This window comes from Syngnathus floridae, chromosome 7 (genome assembly GCF_059516105.1).
Source record: "Syngnathus floridae isolate MCC-2025c chromosome 7, RoL_Sflo_1.0, whole genome shotgun sequence".
NCBI classification, from domain to species: domain Eukaryota; kingdom Metazoa; phylum Chordata; class Actinopteri; order Syngnathiformes; family Syngnathidae; genus Syngnathus; species Syngnathus floridae.
The window spans coordinates 14,945,380-14,954,772 of NC_142419.1; the positions used below are offsets into that span (position 1 = coordinate 14,945,380).

General features: G+C 46.8%; 1 long non-coding RNA gene across 1 annotated transcript; it reads left to right on the forward strand.

Annotated features, from left to right (window-relative positions):
• The first annotated feature begins 2,987 nt into the window (after window positions 1-2,987).
• LOC148395470 (uncharacterized) lies at window positions 2,988-9,393 on the forward strand. Its single transcript, XR_015859381.1, has 4 exons — window positions 2,988-3,555; window positions 3,991-4,104; window positions 7,186-7,323; window positions 9,090-9,393. It is a non-coding gene; the product is annotated as an uncharacterized LOC148395470 (long non-coding RNA).

Consider the following 9,393-nt stretch of genomic DNA (forward strand, 5'->3'; position numbering starts at 1 on the left):
GTCAATGGGGCCTTTGCCACATACTTCCCCCCCCCCTCCTCAAAGTCCGTCTCACCATTACTCCATCCCATAATTACCCTGCGCTCTCACAATCCTTCCCGGCCTTCCCGTTCATCCTTTTGCCCGACTGCCAACTCCTCACATGTTGTCATCGGCCTGCTGAGAAGAGGGCCGGTCCGGTGCTGATCCGCTGTCGAGACGGGTCTTACTGAGCCGTCTGCTCGCGCATCTGCTTTCACACAAGAAAGCGACCCGACTCTGTACCGCTAAGATCACTGGGCCTTAAGGCTAACGGGCTAACGATTAGCATCAACTTGAAAAGGATTCATGAATGTCGAGCATTTATTTGATTTCCTGCACTTAAGCGCGCTGACGTCCTCCAGCGCGGTGCCAGAGTGGCCTCTGGAGTTGATCTCCACCAGGGTCAAAAAGATAAGACGTGACCCTGGAATTCCACTGAGGGAGCTTCTCCCTTCCTGATGAAGGATGGACACTTCTCATGGAGATGTTGATGTAAATCTTCCATACTTGGGGTTGTGGAACTTTCTGGAGGGCGGGGGTGGGGGGGTTCTTCTCCATGCAGGGGTCTAACATATCAAAGAGCAAGGATGCAGCAAGGAGCGGGGGGTGGGTGGCGCTGTTTGAAGCTCTACTTTAGGGGGGGGTGAGTTGGCTTTTGTTCCCACTCCTCCAGCAAGATCCCCTGAAAAGATCACCGAGTGGGCCCGATTGGTCACGGCCGAGATCGCCCCCCTCTGATTGGACACGGAGGACCGGCAGATGTTAGATCTCCAGCAGGGGGGCTCGGATGCTTGTCGCCAACTCACGTCCGTTCACGCCGCTGTCATGTTAACGGGATCGTCTGATTGGAGAAATAAATTGAGTTTCGAACGTTTCCAATCTGACAATATTTCATTCGAAACGTAAAAAGTTCAAAGCTGGTCGTCTCGTTTTTACAAACAATCAAGAAGAAGATACCGTGAAAGCTAATTACAGATGAGATTCCACGTGTGCTGATTCTGTTTCCTCTCCTCGTTTCCAGATAAGAAGAAACTTGCGTTTACACAGTCCACTAAGTAAGTTTGATTGCTTGACTTTGTCTCACCAGACGCTCTGAAAAGAAAAAACGCCTCCGTGACCGAGGAGTCCGAGGAACCAGATATGTTATCTGGAGGAATCTGGAGGGGAAAAGCATTTCCCAATCTGGCCCGCCTCGCCTTGGCCCGTCCTGCTTGCGGAGGAACGAACCATTTGGACCGCAGGCCTCTTCCTGACATCTGACAATCCCCCAAAAAAAAAAAAAAAAGATCTGAAGAAGGAAAAACGGAGATAAGAAATGCTGACGCGGCCAACTGGGTGCGAGCCACAAGAGAACAGCCGTGGTCAGCCAAAGGTTATTTCAGGTCAGGTCACTAATTCATTTCCAAACTTTTTCAACATATGCGTTGACGCAAATGATTTCTAAACGTGTGTATCAGCCAAAAGTGTCATCAGGCGTGTAGCCATCATTTCAAAGATGGATCATTCCAATTTCTCAACCGGCCAGGATATTTTATTGACATGAATTCTTCAACACAACTGTGACTTGATCATTTTTTGTGGCCTACAAAAAAAATAGCAGACTAGGATTGAAGAAAAAAAAAAACTATTTTCAGTCGGCGCACAACTTCAGCGATTTTTCATTGCAAAATAGTTTTTTGTGTCTTGGTGACCAGAAGGGACCATTTAGGGACCACATCCAAAGTCCGGATGTGAGTCCAAAAGTGACACATTTCCGGAAGTGGATTTGATCAAACGTCAAGTAATGAGCATCAGCTCCTATTTTGCTGGTGATGGTCCTCCTCAAGGGCATGACGCTCTGCGCCTGTGCCTGCGTCTGGATGCAGTCAGCCCGAGGCCTGCATTTCTTCCGCACGTCCCGTTGCCCGATGGATGGATAGTGACGGCCGGCCAGTTGGTTCTCATTACATCCTCTGCACTTCAAAACTACTCACAAATCAGCCAGACCCCCGCCCCCTCCCTCCGCTCCCCCTTCCTCACCCTGCGCCGTTATTCTTTTTCATCCCGATGTCCAAAATTGTTCCTGAAAGTGAAAAACATTGCCAGAGGCGACTTTTTCCTTGGGTGTAATTTTTTTAATATCCTCTTCAGACTTTTTTCAATTCTTCCATCCACTGTGACTCGTTTTCTTTTGGATAAAGTCCCACCTCCCTTCCAAGTCCTTTTAGGCATTCCTACACCAAAGTCTGGGATAATAGGAAAGTAGTAATTGGCGTTAAGAAAATACAGTTACATTTAACACGTGGAGCGTGTTTGGGGAATCACAGTTTACTCTGAGATTCTGTCCCGCTTCCTCCTGCCCCCGCTTTGGTTTTCTTTTTCATCCCAAGGTACCAAATCGTTCCTGAAAGTGAAAAAAAGATTGCCAGAGGCAACTTTTTTCCTCCGGAGTATTTTTCTAATATCCTCTTCAGACTGCACGTCTCTCCCCCTCCCTCCTTCATGCCTCCTCTCTTTTAAGTAAAAGCCTGTCATCCACCCCGCGGGGGCTCCGCTGGAATGCCGCCGCAATATAGAAGAGCCGTACCTTTGCATTCCCGCTAATGTCCGAGTGGGTCTCCAAGCGTGGGGTGAGGGAGGGGGGAGGAGGCGGGGGGGAGGCTGGATATGGAAACAAGGTGGAACTGTGCTTTGTTTGTTGCCCTCCACGCATACCAGCGCAACATTTGAACAGCAACAAAATAAGGCACAGATGTGCTTTTCTGGCTCCCGCTTGGCTTGTCCAAGGCCCCGCATGGAGGTCACATGGTTTGGAAAGCGAGACGTTCTCCCAGGCCTCGTCCGTGCACACACACAAAAGGTATTTGTCCAACCGCGTTTTTGCCTACTTTTTCGTTCAGGTTTTTGAAAAAGAATTGTATCTTAAAAAAAAAAACAGGATTCCAAATTAATTACAAAAATTATAACGATAAAATAACTTCATATTTGTTCTCTTAATACTTGCAGTCATGAAAATATGACTTACAGGCAGAACATTTGATTGCTTTATGATAGTTTGTCCTGGTGGCATGGCCGCCATGAAACGGGCCCCATTTTGAGACCAGCCCCTTAGTTTGAGAACCCCTGATCTCAAGGCCAGCGCTGAATCTTTCCAAGGCATGGTAACTTCTCCACGTTGCCAAGTTTCACACGCAAAACACTCCCGTCTGCTCTCCGAAACTCCCTCGCACACTCCAGCGTTGATTATTTCAATCAGTCAGACGGGTCGGCCTTCGTGCGGCTGCTTTAAATCAAGGCCGAGATGGAAGCGCTGGAGAAAGTCATGGAAAGAGAACACACCTTGGTACTGTGGTACTCGGAGGCCCTGCCAGGCTGCTCTTCATCCACCAAGTGGCGCACAGCCAAATTTCTTCTCGCCTGGATGGTTTTCTTTCTCAGCTCGCAGGCGCCCGATATTTCAATAAAATTCTCCCGAGGAGTGCCGGCGTGATGGACTTCCATCTGTTTTCTGTCTCCTGGACAAGAGTGAACTCAACAGAACATCAATCCCTCAGGGTGTCTGACTGCTATTTTGTTTACAACGTTTTTTTGTGGGATGGCTTTGGGTTCATCTTTTTGTCCACTCGCTGGAGCCTGTAAAATATTTTGCCAGGATAAAAAAAAATGGAATTTCAATACTCGGTCCAATCCTTGCAGTTTTAACAAAACGTATTCACTGATGTTAGCGAGAGATAAAGCATGGCAGATTTTTGAGCGTTATTTTTGCAGCGCACGGCTTTTTTGACCCCTGGCGCACTTAAGCGTTAGTTAACACTCCATCCGGCCTTTTTGCTCCTCATCAGTCATTAACCAAGTGTGACAGGCTTGTCTTATTAGCCTCCGTGCTTCTCTGCACATGTTCTTGCCGGCCCCTTTAATGAGCACTTTAGACCAATTCACCTCTTCTTGCTGATTTATGACTTTTTTTTTTTTGTTCATATTTTTTTGCAGCCTTGATCAGAGGCCGCCAGCGACTCGGGCAGCTGCGGGCAACATGACGAGAGGTGTGAACTCCCCCGAGCTTAATGAGCCCACGGCGCAGGCGGATTACACGGCGGGTCAAAGGTGAGGGGACGGCGGCCGGAGAGGCTGCTCCTAATATCCGTGAGGCCGATTAACCGAGAGGAGATTAAGTGTGTCAGTGTCCATGAGAATTCCATCTGCTCATCCGGAGAGGAGCTCAAAAAAAAAAAAAATCAGGAATTGAAGTTTAACGGTGTTAGAAATTCGGATTCAAGCTCCGGAAATTGAAATTCTGATGGCACAAATATACTTCAAGAGGAAAGTAGAGTACATAAAAAGTCAAGACTTTAAAAAGCCTCCCGCCCTTCCTAAGTCAAATTCCCAGAAGGAGCACAGCACAAATTATAAATCTGCAGTCAGATGCCTATGAAAGTATGAAATCAAACTCACCACAAAGGAGACCAAGGAGCCAAGTTGGGCCATAACTCTTCCTCGCTGTCGGGGAACATTTCTCTCTCGCTCGCTCTCTCCCTATCGCTCTTCTCTTCAAATGGAATAGCAGTTGTCTTTAAAAGTCAAACTGTGCAAGGTGAGGTTGCCAAGGTTATCCTTCCTTGGAGCTATCATTATAGACAGAATAAAATTATATTACATTATTTTACTGCATTTGTCTTCCAAGACCTTGACAGACTTTTTCTGAGTTCATTTGGCTATCACGTGTTGCATCAATCAAGATTAGTCGGCCCGTCCCAGCAGACGTTCTGCAAGCACAAAAAAAACACGACTATCATTTCTTGTCTCTCTGCTTTTTGTCAAAGTCCAGCCTAGCCTCCAAATTTGCGTCTTCATCTGCAAAATGTTCCCATAGGCTAAAATGAATGCATTGGCTTCACTGTCCCAATATTTTTGGAGAACTGTGTCATGAAGCTAATGACCCTCCAATTATTTTCAATGAATGGAGCCATTGATTGTGTTGCAAGTATTTTCCTCTTTGGAAACTGTTTGCTCTGCGCGGTTACTCGCTTTAGTCTTTTCTGGAGCGGCGACCACGCACGCATTAGACGCCGACTCTCAGAGTCGGGACAAAAGGAGAGCAGATATGGATCCTCTTCTGTTTGTCCAGACCGCTTCGTATGAAACAGAAGCCACTCGGATGGTTCCTTGCAGGAGTCCCGGGCAGGCTTGAGAGATTTATGGCCCTCGGAGAACAGATTGTTCGGGGAGCTCTATCGTCGTCTCAGTGGCGCGAGGACGGGTTGGAGGGAGAACGAGAGATTATGAAGACATCGCTTGTCTCTGTCTTCGCCTCACATCTGCCTCCGAATCTCCCCACAAAGCTCATCCTGTTCCGGGAGGAAATCACACCTCTGGGATTAGACGAGCTCCGGCACATATCTTGTGTCTTGTCACTGACTTCTGCTTTGGCCCATTGTCAGCAATGTGTACGCACAGACAAAACACAGCGCACCACCCCGAGCCCCCCATCATGATCCCGGCAACCTGCGAGAATTAAAAAAAAAAAAAAACTATCTTTGTTGACATTTTCCTCTGGCTCCACACTGATTATCTGCCGCCGATTACAATTCCCTCCTCGTGTCACATGTGAAGGAGCGCACAAACAAACTGTTGCAATGAGGGCAAAGACTTTGTTGCTAACATTTTTTTTTTCAACTAAACTAAAACAAAACATGATAAACCAATAAAACTGCTCTACATATATATATATATATATATATATATATATATATATATATATATATATATATATATATATATATATATATATATATATATATATATATATATATATAGTGGTGGGCAAGGAGGTGGGAGGGTGCACCAGTTCATATTAGACTTTTTTAAACTGGCCAATTAAAATCACATTTGGGAGGGGGAAAAATGTGTAAATGCATCATTATGATTCCAGAATGTATCTTTAAAGTTTTATTATTGTGAAAGCCCTGGAGGTATCATTTGCACACCCCTGCGGGTGTGCACAATTTGGCAGTCTCACAAAAACGTTTAGTTGCAGATGAAATGGCTTTAAAGAGGCGGACATTTTGGGAATGCTGGATGTGCGCAAACGGCTTCTGGAAATCTTGTTTACAGGAATGCCTGCTGACAGCTTCACGTCTGCGTGCATGAAGTAGACACCCCAAAGCAGAGATTCCGCCCTCGACCTCGACTCGAGCAGATGCGTTCTCAAGAGCCGAGCGCACATCCGCGGGATTTTATGACGAAAATATATCTCGTCGCTTTTATTCCTTCTCTGTGACAGCTTTCTGTCAACGTCTAACGCGTTGGGTTTCAATTTTATGACGCGTCATCTCGACAAGAATGCACGCTGCACTTTTAAACCTCCGCTCGAGCTCACCTTGCGGTTGACCTTTTGAAATTGATTGACAATCATCTATTTTAGAGTTGCATCATGATTATTTTTTTGGCGCTGGATGAGGGAGTGTTACCACGGCAACGGGATGCAAAAGCTAAACTTCCAAGATGGCCGTCTGCCTGTGAATAGACGCATTCCTCAACGGCGGGGTATCTGCTTGTTGGGGTGCTTGGGGGAGGTTGGGGGGGGTTGCTGGGGGTGTTGATGGTGGTCAGGAGGGTGTTTACTCCCAAAGGGGACTGTCTAAATAGTAGCCGCGGCTGTTTTAAGGACTTCCTGTGACTTGCTATTCCATAAAAGCCTAGTTAAATAAACAATCGCTTTCCCATTGGAGGCCGGCCGGGTGTCTGCGAGGGCCAGGGTTCATTCCGGGACCCCAGACATGTGGCTTTTTTTAAAGGAGCCTTGGCGCTCTCACAGGTCACCACACTCGCTTTCATTCACAAGCGCACGCGGTTGCAACAAGTTACTTCCGAGGACAATAAGATTTTTATTCTCCGCTCACCTGAATGTACTTTTACACAAATCTTCGTCTTTGCCAGTTTGAGGATGAGACTGTTAGCTTATCTCATGAGACCAGATAACGCCTTGCTAGCAACAACTGCTAGCAGGATGTGAGAGAGGAACTAGCATAGCGCTAGCAACATAGATGGAGTAAAATTTGCGTATGAAGTGAAAAAATGTCACTTATTAAAAAATGCTCAAATTGCCTTTTTCATTTGTTGGATTATGATCATATCCACTGACCGCACTCTAATGAGATCATTTTCACAACTTGTCACTTTCCAAAGACAATCGTGCTCTCATCTGATGGAGTGCAAACGAGTGAGACCTTACACACATTGATGGAATTCCCGGGGGGACCGCGACGGAAAGAGAGAGCGAGAAAGAGATCCCACGCCAGTGATGCAGAAAGCAGATGGAGAGAGGTGCGAGCACACACACACATGCACACACACACACGTGTCTGTATCATGATATACAATATACACATTCAGCTTTTGTGTTGAGGGATTTGTTGAGTGTACGTTATGAAATTGTGACATTTTCACACTACCGCTTTGTCTTCACCTGCATTGAGTCAAAGTGGAAAAAATGTTGGCAAATTTGAACCCCGTTCACAAGCAAAAGTAACGAGAAACTCAGTAGAAAATAGAAAAATATTTGTCTCTTGAACCAGGGGCGTGCAGAGGTGGGGGGGCAAGGGGGCTGTGGCTATCTAAAAATTGTTTTGTGCTCGTTATCTCTCTCCGCGTTTTAAAAGTTTTGGAGTTGAGAGCGTGCCTCTGGCAGAGTCAACCATGGGCTACAACTGCTTTGCTCAGCTCATAAACACTCCGTTGACACTTTTTGCCAGGTCGTTATCCTCACGCCAAAGGACGGCAGGGTCACATGCATCCGCTGCAAACCACAAGAACCTCAATTAGACTCGTGCGTGTTCCAAGTATTCGTAAAATGTGCAAAATAATGCCAATTTTAATGACGAACGACAAAGACACATGATTAACGTGGCCACTTTTCATGGTGGGACTTTGGGGATTTTTTTTTTTCAGTACTTGGTTCCCCCTCCTCGCTCGCCCACTTTTCTGTCTGTGACACGCATGCACTCACAGCGGACAACGAGGCGCTCTAAATCAGCCACGTCTGCGGATGATTCGAAGGGAAGCTGCACCTTGGCGATGCAGGTGTAGCTAGCTAGCTAGCTAGCTGTTTGTGATGAGTACAAAGCTCTTAAGAAAAATAGATGCCAGTTTAGCATTTTTCCGTTTTCAACATGAAAGTGTTGTAATCTGTTGACATGGAGCAAACAAGCCTCTATCGGTTAAATGTGGGTCAGAGGTCCTAGCACTTATACGTGAGTAAATACCGCTGAGATTGGGGGGGGGGGGTTTGTGCTGTCAGCTTTGGTTCCCAGCGGTGGCCCCTCCCGCACGGCCGGCCCCTCCCTAGCCCTTTTGTGTGCGGAGCCCCGCTCCCCCGTGGACTCTCTGGCCTTTCACATGCGACTGTGTCCAATCACCGCCACCCCCTCGTTCCCCAAAACTTCAGACGTCTCCAAGCGGCCAGTCACACCGAGAGAGGGACGAAAAGATGAAGCTCTCATAAAACACGCCCCCCTCGTAAGCTATTACAAACTAGCTGATAATGGCCGCTCGTGTTTTGTGGAAACTTCCTTGAATGCATCACACGGAAAAATCTTGTTCAAGGTCCAGAGTGAGCTGGAATTGATCCCAGCTGAGTTGGGTGGCGGAGGAATGTGGTTTCTCGCCGTGCCATGCTGGACGTCTGCTTTCACGTGCACCTGACATTTTAGTAGGCTCAATTTTTGCCTGCCAGAAGCACATCTGAGTAGTGTAACGCAATTTCGATAATTGTGTTCACCCCCACAACGGTCTAAACACCCCTTTTGAAATGAGCCATGCCGCAGCAGCTTGCATGGGTCTGTGAAGATACCAAAACTTAGTCTCGCCCGCCCCGGCGCAGATTTAGTCCACACATCCCGCCATACTCACACTTGGCATGAAAATCAAGCTCGAACTTGGAATGAATTATGTTTAAAAGTTTGACCTGTCAAGGGAGCTTTATGGACAAAATCCTGTTTCGTTTGGTTGCCACGGAAATGAGATCATAGCAGAATTGGGGCAAATTGAAGTCTTCTTCCTCCTCCTTTGCTGTTTCTCTTTCTTTCCGTCAGACGTTTGCTGTTCTGTTGCCTTTGGACCGGATCGCACCTAGCGAGGCTGCACCTGCCGTCTGAGACGTGCCGTGGCCTATGTGATCATCTTGTTGACTCACGTCCACATGCACAACACATGGTTGTGTCAACCCCGGCCGACCGACCAATATTGGAATGGGTGCCAAAAAATGACCCTCTCGCCACACCCACATAGACTTTAATGAGCCTGGTTAGAACACTATTTGATTGTGTGTTTTTTTCACTGGTGCAACTGCTCCAGATTTACACACTTTTAACGACTAATTAAATATTAACAATTAAA